General features: G+C 52.9%; 1 non-coding gene across 1 annotated transcript; it reads right to left on the bottom strand.

The window, feature by feature from the left end:
• Nucleotides 1-6,692: 6,692 nt before the first annotated feature.
• TRNAV-CAC (transfer RNA valine (anticodon CAC)) lies at nt 6,693-6,765 on the bottom strand. Its single transcript has one exon. It is a non-coding gene; the product is annotated as a tRNA-Val (tRNA).
• Nucleotides 6,766-12,749: the final 5,984 nt, after the last annotated feature.

Below are 12,749 nucleotides of genomic sequence, written 5' to 3'. Positions count from 1 at the left end.
TGCTTCCTCCTGCTGTTTGCCCTTCTCTCCTGAGAGCTGTCGTCGAGGGGAGCTGGCTACTGGCCAGCTCTTGCCGTTCTTTCTTCTCCATGTCCCACAGCTCTTCCTATCTTCCCTGGAGACTTCTAGAACTTCCAGTTTGAAAGGAACCTGAGAGGTCATCTTGTCCGAACCCCTGCTTCCAGCTGCCTTGCTCAAATCTTTCTTTCCACTCTGCAGCCAAGGTGAGCTTTCAGAAACAAAACTGGATCTCTCTAAAACCTTCAATGGCTCCCTACTTCCCACAGGAGACAGTTGGAGCTCCTTGGCTGAGCCCCCGGAGGCCAGCTGTATGAGGCCCTGCGACTCCTCCAGTCTCATTCAGTGTGGCCCACACTAGTCACCCCGTGTTCCAGCCCCACACAGCAGCTGGCAGGTCACAGATGGGCTGGACTGTGGCCCTATCTTTTCTCTCCTGCTCTCTTTTCACTTCCTTTCCCTCCCCTGCTTCCTTATTAACCTGGGCCCCCTCCTCTATGAAGCCTTCCCTGATCACCCCTCCACACATGCAACGGATCACCTGTTCCTTGGTGGGCTGAGCAGACCGCCATCATAGCACCTAGGACCCTGGAGCTCGTCCCGGATTTGTCATCATGCTGTTTCTCCCATGAGGTCAGAAGCTCCTGGAGGGCAGGGGCAGGTCTTCACTGGTTTTGCTCCCCTAGAACCTAATGTGGTATCTGAGATAAAAATTTCCTAGCGGCAGAGCCTGAGATGGGGAATCACGTGCGTGTGATTTATGGCGAGCGCGCTCTCGGGGGAAACCAGGGAGGGAGTGAGGGAAGCAGAGGAGGCGGAGGAGGAGGCAGGATGGCGTTCTAGGGGAAGTCTGGCTTCAGCCAGATCCTGAGGGGGAGCTCGGGGGCGTCCATGGCAGCAGAGAGCATGAGGGAATAAGACAGTGAGGGAGCGAGAAAGAGGAAGATCCTCTGGGCCGCGCCAGGGGTTGTGGCCGGGGGCCCCCGCCGTGGGTAAGTGACTGAGCAGGGCTTCCCGGCGGGTCTTCTGCGTGGTGTCCCTGGCAAGCTTCCCTGTGGCCCTTCCGTTCCCGAGGAGTCCTGGTGGGGAGAGAGGGGCCCGGTAACCCACTCATGTCTGTCGGGCATTCCTGTACAGGTGCACCTTCTCTGATCCCATGGCTCCTTGAAGAGGGGGCAGCCGTGTTAGGATTTCCGTGTCACTGTGGAGGAATCTGAGGCCCTGGAGACCTGACAGGGTTTGGAGGTGAGTCATGGAGGAAGAATTCACGTCCCTGGACTCCCTCTCCTCTGGGAGGAGAGCTGCAACTCACGTGGGACCTCCACCCCGCAGCACGCCCTCCACCGCAGCATTTGTCCAAATACAAACACCACGGCCAGGAAGGGGCTGGAACAGTGGTTTCTGCGTTTTCCAGGTCCTCCAAGGCCTTGCCCAGCTCCCACTGGGGGCTGAGCCTGCCTCCTGTCCAGAATCTGATGACTGTTCTAGTCATGGCCCTGCCACCAAACAGCATGTGACCTTGAGCAAGAACTTTAATTTTCTAGGCACCTTCAATCCCTAATCAGTAAACGGATAGTGCCTGCCTCGTCCACCACTTTACCAGCTCTTTGTGAGGCCCGTTCAGATCAGACAGCCAGGTCACAGCCCATCTCATGGAAGCTGGTATTAGTCTAGCATTGCTGTTGTAACAAATGACTGCAAAGTCAGTGGCTTAGAACAACAGAAGTTTATTCTCTCACAGTCCTGGAGGCCAGAAGTCTGACATCGGTTTCACTGGGCAGACATCACGGTGCCAGCAGGGATGCGTTCCCTCTGGAGAATTCAGAAAAGAATTGGGCCCTTGCCTCCTCCAGCTTCTGGTGGCTGCCGGCCTTCCTTGGCCTGCGGCTGCTTCACTCAGTCTCTCTCTTCTCCATCCTTTCGTGATCTTCCCCTCTTCCATTTAACAAATGCAGACACAGGAGAAGAGAGATTACACAGCAGCCCAAGGTCATGGCCAGTGAGAGAGTTGGAATTTGAACTCAGGCCTCGGAGACTCAAACCTGTGACCTCTGGTGCATCTCAGCCAGAGCCTGCCTGAGCCGGGCCTGCCCTCCTGAGGTCTCTTTTGAAGAGCTCTCTGGAGCCAGCCCTTGGCCATTGCTGGCTTGTCTCCAGTGAACAAATCTGGGACTTGAGGATCAGGCTGGGCTGTGGTGTCTAAATAAAGGGCGTCCTCAGGATTAGAGCAGAGGTCAGAAGAGGACGCTGGCTGCAGCTGACCAGCCCGCCAGGGTGGCCTTGGTGGCCCATCAGAAGGCTGGGGGCGGGCTGCGAGCTCCACCCTCCAGCACTCAGCCAAGCTGGGCAATCCAGGATCTTTGGGGATGGGGTCAGCCCGGGGTCAATGCCGACATAAAACCAGCCAACTTGAGCAAGACCACCTACATATTTAAACAGATCTCTGAGAGCGAAGGGGCCATCACTTGGGGATGGAGAGAGAGAGGACGGGGCCGCAGGCTGGGGAATAGAATCCTCGCTGCTTTAAGGATTTTCCCCGATGCCTGCCAGGGACTTTTCTGCCCTCTCTTTCTTGTTGTCTTGATGGGGGCAAGTGGCAGAGTCTGTCCAGTTTTGCGTTGAGTTGTGGGGAAAAGGTGAAACAAGCCATTGTGTGTGTGTGTGTGTGTGTGTGTTTGTGTGCGTGCACGTGCGTGTGTGTTGAGGGTGAAGGGGTAGAGCTATTTAATTTTTTTTTAAAGCCAGAACTTGACACTGCTTACTCTAATCCACATTTCATACACAGAAAAAGGGAGGCAGAGCAAGAGATCTCAGAACATGGAAAACACAGCTGTGGCTGAAGTCGTATCTGGGTTAGAAACCCCAGGAGTGCTCCTCTTTAATTTTTTGGTACAGCAGGATCAAGGAATCGATTCACTCTGGTTATGCTTCCTACCATTGTTTCTGGGGGCCGTGTTTGATCTGTGTTTCACGTGCAGATCCGCTATCCATGCTCTGAAAGAAATAATATATTCTGCATTGCACCGGGTCAGGCTCAACCATGAAAACCCTTTTTATTATTTTTTGGATGATTTCAAAGCGACAGACACACGTGTGCGCGCGCGCGCACTCTCTCTCTCTCACACACACACACACACACACACACACACACTCTCTCTCTGTTTGTGTAAAGGATTAAAAAAGAATGAAAGGCCCAGTTCCAGAACAGGAGCAGGGGTCCAGAATACGGATGGGGCTGCCGGAGTGGCTGAGGCTGGGGCCCTCACCCACCGACCCGGGCCAGCCGTGTCCCCTTGGAATTGCCTGTGTGCCCAACCCCCGCGGGTAGGGGATGGCCGGCGGGCCCTTTGACGGCGTGCCTGGTGAGGTTATTATTAGTAACAATGGTTTCCAGTGAAAGAGAGCCATTTTGACAATGGAGGAGTCTTCCTCTTCCTTCGGGTCAAAAGCTGAGCGGAGATGAAAATGACATGAACCAGTACAGGACGCTGAAACCATGAAAGGCTGAACACCTCCCAGCTCTCAATGGGACTGGGCGGTTACTGGCATTTTAAGGGCCGGAGGGAAGTTGTAGCAACTGCGGGGGTAACACACACGTGAAAAAATGTGAGGCCAGACAGGCAGGGCAAATAAATAACCCGGTGCTGGCAATAAGAGACGTGCCTGGAGTTTTAGCGCAGGGTTGTAAAAGTTGACAGGAGCCTTTTGGACTGGAAAGGGCCGTGTGGGTATCGCTGCCAGGTTTTGCCAAGCGCCCGGCTGTTGAATACTACAAAACTGAGTAGATAAAAAAGAAAACAACAGCCACAAAAGAAAAGAAAAAAAAAATCGTGCAACACGAAACCACCCACGCAGCGTCCACCCACCCCTTCCCCTCTCGGAGCCTGTTGTGCGACTGTGATAACATTGCGCACCGCGCTCTCTCCCTTTATTTAGATAAGGTGTCCGCTGCCGCTGCTCTTGGCCCCGAGCCAGCTTTCTGTCTCCGAACTTGGGGCTCCAGCACCACACAGGAGACGCGGCTCTCTGATGCTGCCGGCCCGAGTGTCAGCAGCACCCCGAGGGTCCCTGCGGCTTTGTGTTCCCAGAACGATGATTTGTTTGACAACGGGCTTTCCTTCCAGACGGTTCTTGCAGCCTGGCCCAGCGTGTGGGTCCTCAGAGACACGACAGGGCTGTGGAGAGCTGGAGCGGGCACCTCTGGCCACCGGGGTCGGCCGGCTGCCTAATTACGATGCCCGCATAAAGGCGATCCAGCCGCAGTCCAAGGCCAGGAGGGTCTTTGGTTTCATGGACTAACTGAAGCGTTTATGCTCATCAGGCCTGAAAAAGTTAAGTGCTGGGGCAGCAGGACGGACAAGACTGGACTTATTCTGTGGCACACAAAAGATTTTTAATAAGCTCGGAGAAAGGGCCCCCACCCCCGCGCCTCATGTCTTTCTCTCCCTGTCTTATTGCAAAGCTCCTGTGTTAGCCAAAGAGACCGCTCGGAAAAGCTGCCCGGGAGGTCGGCGAGGAGGCTGTGGGAGAGCTGTTCTGCCAGGCTGGTCTCTCAGGCGGCTCCCACGAGGTCAAGGAGGGCTCCCCCGGTGAGTGACGGGGCAGGATGGGCGGTGCCTGGGATGGCGGCGGCCGGAGCGGTCGGGGCAGATCCAGGGCTCGGGAGAAGCCGAGTGGGTGTCAGCCTCATGGGGAACCCCACCCCATGTCTGCTCCCATCACGTTGCAGGCTTTCTCTGAGAATCCAGACTCTTAAATCAGTTTGATGACCAGCTACGGGGCCCCTGAAAGCCAGTGGGGAAGGCTGAGGGACTTATTTCACAAGTGGCACTTGGGGTCGGTTTCTAGGGGCCTTCTGTGAGGAAACGCAGAGCTGCACAGCTTGGGAAAATGAGAACCCCTCTGCTGGTCAGTTAAACCTCCTCCCTCTCCCAAACCCTTTCCTCTTTGCACTCATCTAGGGGTGGGCCTGGGGGCAGCTGGGACAGCCTGGCCCACTCATAACATAGGCTTACCACGTTGGGATGTCAAGGAAAGCTCTCACCTAACCTGTCATCTTGGGACCAGTCTGGTAGATTATGTCAAAGGCAGGGAGTGGTCAACGTGGAGTTAAGAGGTTGAAAGCAACCATCAATCAGCAGGATTTACCTGGTGCCTTCAGGTCAACAGCTGAACAGAGATGAAAAGAACATGAACCAGTGCAGGATCCTGGAACCACGAAATGCTGGGCAGTGCCGCCCAGGCAGAGAAACTGACTGTGACTTCTGGCTCTCCCTTCCATGACACGCCTGCAACACGCTGACTCGGTTTCCCAGGAACCTCAAAGAGGATGGTTGGGAGGTGGGCGTGGGTTTTCCTGACCCAGGGAAACGAATAGGCCCTGTGGCCAATGGCTGAGTTGGCATCCAACTTATGCCTCGATCTTTGAAGCGTGACAACCGTGAGTCAGGCCTGGGCGCCCCTGGTGTGTTTCAGGGCACCGACCAAATCCTCTTTCTGAGACAGCTCTAGAATGGGGTGGTCGGCCAGGGTGTCTGGCCCTGCCCCCTGTGTGACTCCCCTCCGGAACTTTAAGAGCCTTATTTGCTCTTATTCTGGGGCTGTGCTGCCTCCTGCCTTGGCTTTTGACCGGTGCATGAGGCAGGTGGGGCTGTGGGTGGTGGGAAAAAGGAAGGGAAAGGGAGAAAAGGAAGGAGGAGGCCTAGCCCTCACTTCACACTGGTCCTAGCCCGGCAGCTGCCCTCTCCAGTTTGGGAGTCTTGGCTTGGCCCTTTGGGGGATGGTGTAATGGGGAAATTGACAAGAGGAGAGAAATCAAAACCGCCCATCAAATCCGTGAATTGTAGCCTGTTTCCGGAATAATACAAAATTGATGCCTTAAACCAAAGGAAACAAACAAGAAACCATGAACCCTGACACCTCGCTTAGCCAGAAGTTACTCGCCTTAGCAACCTCAAATATCTGGAATAATCCAGAAGAGCCAAAATATGTGAAGAGTTCCCTGCTCAAAAGTCCCCTGACTGTTCACCACAGCCATGTTGGGATCCTTTTTCATCAGAGCCTCTTTACTCTTACTTCACAAGCTGTTCTAACAAATGAGATGCCTCTGAGATCCCTTCCAGCTCCTGCATCCGTTTTTGTTTTTGTTTTGATTTTGATGGTTGGGCGAACATGGGCGCTGCTGACCAGGGTCAGGAACACAAGAGAAGCAGGGACAGGTTGGAGGGCGAGGTACTGAGTTCTGGTGTGGAACATAGACCACCAGGCCTCTGGGATCCTGGAAGCTATAGGAAGGGGTTATTGTGTACATCTGAGCAAAAGAAGAGAAGAGAAGAAACCAGAAAGAAGAGGTCACTGAGGATAACAGGGAGGGGCCATCTAGTGACAGGGCAAGTGGACACAGAAGGCGGCTTTGTCTTTGACTGTGACACAGTTGTCCACGTTCCCAGTGAGTGGGCCGCCGAGACCACTTCAACTGTGTCCACGTCATCAAAGGAAACAGGCAAATGTGTGACGCCATTTAGACCTTGTTTATTTCAAAACAGGCACTTTGTTTTTGACATTTTCAAGTTTCCAGAAGGGGATCTTTACTTAGCCTGCAAATTCATTTCTTATTTCTTTCTTCTTTTTTGGGGGGTTGGGGGGAGATAATTAGGTTTATTTATTTATTTAAACAGAAATACTGGGGATTGAACCCAGGACCTCGTGTATGTGAAACACACGCTCTACCACCGAGCTATATCCTCCCCCTTTGCAGGTTTATTCCTTGAAAATAACTCATTGTTCCCTGATGCTGGTTAAGTGAGGGGGTTAGTGTTTTCCCTACACGTTATGTCTTAAAGATGAAAACATTTCTGCTGGCTGCCCAAGAAAATTCACTTTATCTCACTTGACATAGGAAGCCTGGCATGCCTTTGAATGCAGACCGTGAGAAGCATGCCCATCAGAGCAACTTTTAGTTGGAAAACGGTTGATGTGCAGTGCTGTTCCCTGGCTTCCGGGACAGATGGTTATACGACACGAAGCAAGATACTCCTCCTCTTCTGTTTCTGTCAGTGGAGAAGGGGTCCCTTTGGCCTGGCAGAGCTCACGCCAGCGGCTTGACAGGTGCAGCGGGAGTAGCCCCAAAGCTCCCCTCCTTGCCTAGGGAGACCCTGCGGGCCCTGAGGCTGAGCTTAGGCCTTCACTGGTGCGCCTCTTTATCCTCCCGGAGAGATGGAAGCTACTTTAGGAACAAAATTTCCAGGCCTGGAGGGGTCAACACCAAATCCACCCCCCACCCCAGCCCTGCCTCCTTTCTGGAGTCTCTGAGCAGAACCAGACAATTGCCGATCAGGGGCCTTTGGGCTCCCGAGCCCGCAGCCCAATTTCTGTCTCCATTCTGGCCACTCTTGTGAGCCCCCTCCTGGAAGGTCATCCCTCACCACTCTAGGTGATTGTCTGTGGGTCATATACACACTGCTTTCGAGGGAAGGAAGCTCATTTATTGAGCATCTAGTGCCCACTAGGCACTCAGTGCATGTTTGTTGGAAAGAGGGAAGGAAAGAAAGAGAAAGAAAGATTGCCACAGTGGGACAGAGCACAGGCTATCAAACTTGCCTGCTTATTGGAATCACCTAGGGAGCTTTAAAAAGTACTAATGCCTGCATCCCAGATCCCGAAATTCAGACTCATTTGGTCTGGAGTGTGGCCTGGGCAGGGGGGTTTCTGAGAGCTCTCCAGGCACTCTAGTGTGTGCCCTGGGTGAGGACCACTGACCTCTAGGGTCTGGCCTCAGCTTCAGAAAGAACAGAATTCGGTTCAAACTCGGAGCCTCATCCACTGTGTGCCTTTGAGCAGGTTGCCAGAGTGGAGTCTCAGTTTCCTTATCTGTCAAGTGGGCAGTGGTTACACCGACCTCCTGGTCCTTGGGAGGACTGAGTGAGCCAGGGTCCGTGAAGCTTGGAGCACAGAGCAGGTGCTCCGAAACGATGGGAAATGATGGGTGATGACTGGCATTCTTGTGCCAGAAAACATTGAATTGAAAGATCTAAACTCACCTCTCCATCCTCTGCGTCTTGAGGCCGCCTAGTTTCTTTCTTTCCTCTTTAGCCTTCTTAGCTCCAACTCCATCACTCGCATGCAGTTGAGGCTCATTAAATATTTGCAGGTTGACAGAGAAGGAGCCAGGAGAACCCTGCAGAGTTCAACAGACCCCAGGAGTTGGGTTTTCCCTTTAAACCTTTTGGAGGAAAGATGGACTAGAAACTCCAGACGCCGGTTTTATGGTGCTCTCATTGAGCAGTGTGAACACAGCCGAGCGGCGGTGACTCCCGCTGCCCCCCTTTCCCCTGGACAACACACGGTGACAGGGCACCCCAGCTGAGTGCTCTGACTTGCAGCCCGCTACCCCCTCCTCCAACCACCAGCCTTTGATGAGAGACACCGAGAGCCAGTGAGTGGCTCGCAGGGAAGGAGAACGCTCTTTCCTCAGCCCTGGGGACTTGTTCAGCTGTTCGGCATTTAGCAAAATCTGGCATGCATTCTGCACAGCCCTGCACCCCTTCCCTTCCATCTCACGTTCAGCAGCGTTTCAGAGCAAGCTGCAACCGCCGTGGACTGCAACCTTCAGGATGGGGGAGTGGGCGTTCCGGCTCTGCCCACCCCGCTTTTGGTGATCACGTTCTGGTCTAGAGAAAGGGAGTGAGTTGAAGGGACCCGAGCTGGCCAGCGCACCAGGGGGCTCTCTGGATCAGGGAAGGAGGGGGGGGAGCGGGTGCCGTGCCTGGGCTGAGATGTTCCGGTGATGGTAATGACTACTGTGCGCCGTCTGTAATTATGCAGTCTCTAAGCCCCCGGGGCTGGGATGGTGTATTTGCCTGTGCTGTTTGGGGGTTGATCCTGCTGTCAGCGCTTAGCAAGAATTAACAGTGACGCTCTGCGCACCACAGTCATAACACTAAATCTGATCTGCATGTTTATGATTCATTAAAAAAAAAAAACCACCCCACCGTCGCTGAAACCCCTCCAAGCCCATCATTGAAAGAAATTATGCTCAGTTGAAAGAGCGATTTGACGTCACGGAGGACCTACGTGCCTTTTCATGAGCGGCTGGAATTAGAAGGCTGCGCTTCAGCAAGTGTAAACGCGATCCAGACTTGGAAACCTCTGTGCAGCCAGCAACCTGTTTTCCAGGTGCGGGTCGTTCGCTTTCCGGATTGTCTGAAGCAGGGTATTTTTTTAGATCCCTGGCAGGCCGCTGCCAGCACGCTTATCACGCCCTTCTGGGCCACACCAAGCGCCTGCCAGGCGCTGTAGCGTGGGTTGTGGGGAGGCCAGCCCTGCCTTTTTTTCTTCTTTCTTTCTCTTTCTTTTCTTTCTTTCTCTTCCTTCCTTCCTTCCTTCCTTCCTTTCTTTCTTTTCTTTCTTTCTTTCTTTTTCTTTCTTTCTCTTTCTTTTCTTTCTTTCTCTTCCTTCCTTCCTTCCTTCCTTCCTTCCTTCTTCTTTCTTTCTTTCTCCCTCCCTCCCTCTCATTTAGTTCTTTCTTTCTCTCTCTCTCTCCCCTCCCTCCCCCTCTCTCCCTTCCTTCCTTCCTTCCTCTCTTTCCCATTTTAGAATAAGCCCAAAAGTAAGTGGCAAGGTCAGCCTGGTTCAACAACGCAACCCCCCGCATTCCCGAGTCAAGAAGAAATTAACCGTGCGTGACGAGCCATTGGTGGTTTTCCGTGGTACCCACTTACTTTATTGCTTGGAAACTAAGAGTTGCCTTGTTATTCTTTTACAAGAGGTCAGAACCCATGAGGCCAGCCTTTCCCTTTGAGGTCTTGGCAGCTCTGTCCTGTGGGAGAAGCAGGGATCCGAGCAGCAGGACCCCTGGGTTCGAGCCTTCCATGAGTCCACAGACTCTTGGGCATGTTGTGACCCCATATCCACAAAGCTGGGTTATAAATCCCACCTCACCTTGATCCTTAGAGTCAAATAGGGATGCGGAGAGAAAACAAGCGACGGGGGGGAGTGGAAGTTGGATCTCTTGGCAGATACAAGAACTTAATACATGAATAGTTTGGCTTCCAGTGACTACTACCATGTAACGAACAATCCCAAACTTAGTGGTGTAAAATAACAAGCTTTTTCTTATGCCCACAGATCTGGGGGTCAGAATTCAGACAGGGCTCAGCTGGGTGATTCTTTTGTTCCTTGTGGCATCTACTGAGACCACCCAGTGGCGGGTGGGTCGGGTCTAGAAGCTTCTGTCCCATGTCTGTTGCCTGCAGCATCTGCATATGTGCACTGCCCCCAGCAGGGCAGTTTTGGGGTGTTTGGACTTCTTACATGGCGACTGGCTTCCTCCACAGTAACCGATCCAAGAGACCCAGATGGAAGCCAAATGGTTGTTTCTGACCCAGCCTGGGAAGTCACACAATGTCACATGTGCCATACTCTAGCCATTGAAGGAGTCACAAGCTCACTCAGATTCAATGGGAAGGGACATAGACCCTAATTCTTGATGCGTGGAGTATCCGAGAATTTGGGGGCTGTATTTTAAAACAGCTGCAGTTTCTGGTCTGATACAACTACTCACTGTTTAGTGCCTTACGTTTTATGGTGGTGTCACCACCAACAGTGTTTTTGACCTTTGCAACAACCTTCTGACCAGGGTAATGTTATTGTACCCATTATGCAGATAAGGAAACCAAGGCTCAGAAACATGACCTGATTTATCCAAATTTGTATAGCAAATAAATCATGAGGTGAACCTCCAACCCACATTCCTGGATAACAGATCTCCAAGATGTGTCGTGCATATGAGAAGTAGAGAAAGTTGTTCTTTACAAGCCATTGTCTTCTGTGTCTTCTAGAGCAATGTTCTCAAGTCTCTGGTGAATTGTTTGGGAGACCTGTTCCTTACACTGAGACCCAAGACTAAACTGAACCCATTCTTCACAGAGAATCTCTCGGGTGGCTACCTCTGGTTTTTCCTCTCTCACCTTTGAGTCTCAAACCAGTGGACAAACAATAAAATGCTAATTTGTCTAATACAAATGTGGAGAATTGTAGAAGTCCAGCTCAGCCAGATTGGCAGCTCACAGGGTAAATATTTGATCAGTGAGTAAAAATTCAAATTTGCAGTATTTGCCGAAGGTGAAAAGTATATTAGGGAACGAATGTAATGGGGGTTAAGTGGGCCTGGAGGAGGCCTCCTGCAGGATTCCACCCCCAGAAGCCCCCCGGCTTCTTGCTGACCCAAGTTGCGAGTGAGAGCAGGCTGGGCACGTCCAACCAAGACCATCCTCCTGGCCAGAGCACGGGACCATCGGGTGAGCCCGCCAAGCAGGCAGAGCAGTGTTGCTGGGCTTAGCCGGTTTTGTTTCCGTGCACATGTCTGCTGGGCATGTTGCATCCTCCTTCATCACTCTCCCAGTTCGTATGAGAGCAGCTTCTTGAATAGCCCAGGCAAATCAGGAATCCGGGTGGTATCTGGAGAAGGTGCCAGTGATTCCACTAACGAGGCTCAAAAGCGCAACTGGCGCTCTAGATTCTTCGGAGGTGAAGCTATGTGGCTGAGTGACAGCTGGTTACTGGCAAGATGCGGACGGAAGGCGGGGGCTGAGCGGGAGGCCGTGGGGGACCACGTTCGCCATAGCTGATGAGCCCAGCAGTGGATGTTTTGAGGTCTGGATTGGTTCGTCCTATTTAAGCGAGGCTGAGTTCATCTGAGGCTGGTCCTGGGCTGGCCAGGGCCCTGGCGGGCAGCACAGGGAAGCTTAATGATCAGCGCTGTGAACCGACGCTGCGCCCCAAACAAGGCCCCCTGAAAGTCACAAACTCTGATGGCTGCCCGGGACCAGGACACGGGGGCTGCGTATAAGAGGAAATCATGATGGAGAAATAAGATCAGAATCCTCCTGCATGGGCCTGGGAGACTTGAGCAAATCCGAAACTCTGGGCTGAGTTAGGGTCAGACCAGGTTCCAGACACACAGCCAGCAGCCTCTGGAGGAACAGTGAAGGGGCAACCAGGCCTGGAGGAAAAGAAAGAGATGTATTTGTCCAGATCTGCCAGGAGCTTCGAAATTCAGGGAGGGGAGAGGATGTGGCAGACACAGAGGAGCAGAGCCCCTTGCCAGGAAGGACTGCCCAGCTGCGGGCTATGCGGTTCACAGTTCGCCTCCAGCTGTCAGCCCGTGCAGGCTTGGCCTCAGCTGCTGAGAACATCTCTCCCAGGGCCCTGCTCTCCTGGGCGGCCCCAATCTGGTTATAAAGACCTGGCCGTTTTGGCTGCAGGCGGGATCGTGTCCTGGACACCTCTCACGTCCAAGCTCTCTCCTCCAGGTTAGTTGAGTCTCTCACGTCTGCGTTTGAACTTGACTCCCACCTCTGCCCAGTCCTGCTTTCCCTCTACTTCCTTCCAGAGGGATTGATTCCTCCCAAACGTCCCCCCTACTCCAGTCTCCATCTCGGCATCTGTTTTTGGCGAGCCCAGCCCGCGACAGAGGGTAACCTGCACCTTGGGTCATGGATTCCATCCTAGGGACAGATAGGGCTCTAGATGCCACTTTATTTTGGGAGTTTTGTCCAGTTGCCTTTCAATTGTTCCAGAATTTTCCACCACTGATTGTACTTTCTCTCCACTTGCTTTGAGAGGTTATCCCGAATGTAATAGACTTCTTCATTGCAGCAACGCCCCTGCCCCTCCAACCCTGGCCCTCAGCATGGATTTTATTCTACTCGCTTTCGTCCCGGGCTCCCCTT

The sequence above is a fragment of the Vicugna pacos genome, chromosome X (genome assembly GCF_048564905.1).
Source record: "Vicugna pacos chromosome X, VicPac4, whole genome shotgun sequence".
Classification (NCBI taxonomy): Eukaryota; Metazoa; Chordata; class Mammalia; order Artiodactyla; family Camelidae; genus Vicugna; species Vicugna pacos.
Note: the sequence above shows the minus strand (reverse complement) of the source record. Positions and strands in the feature narration are given on the sequence as shown.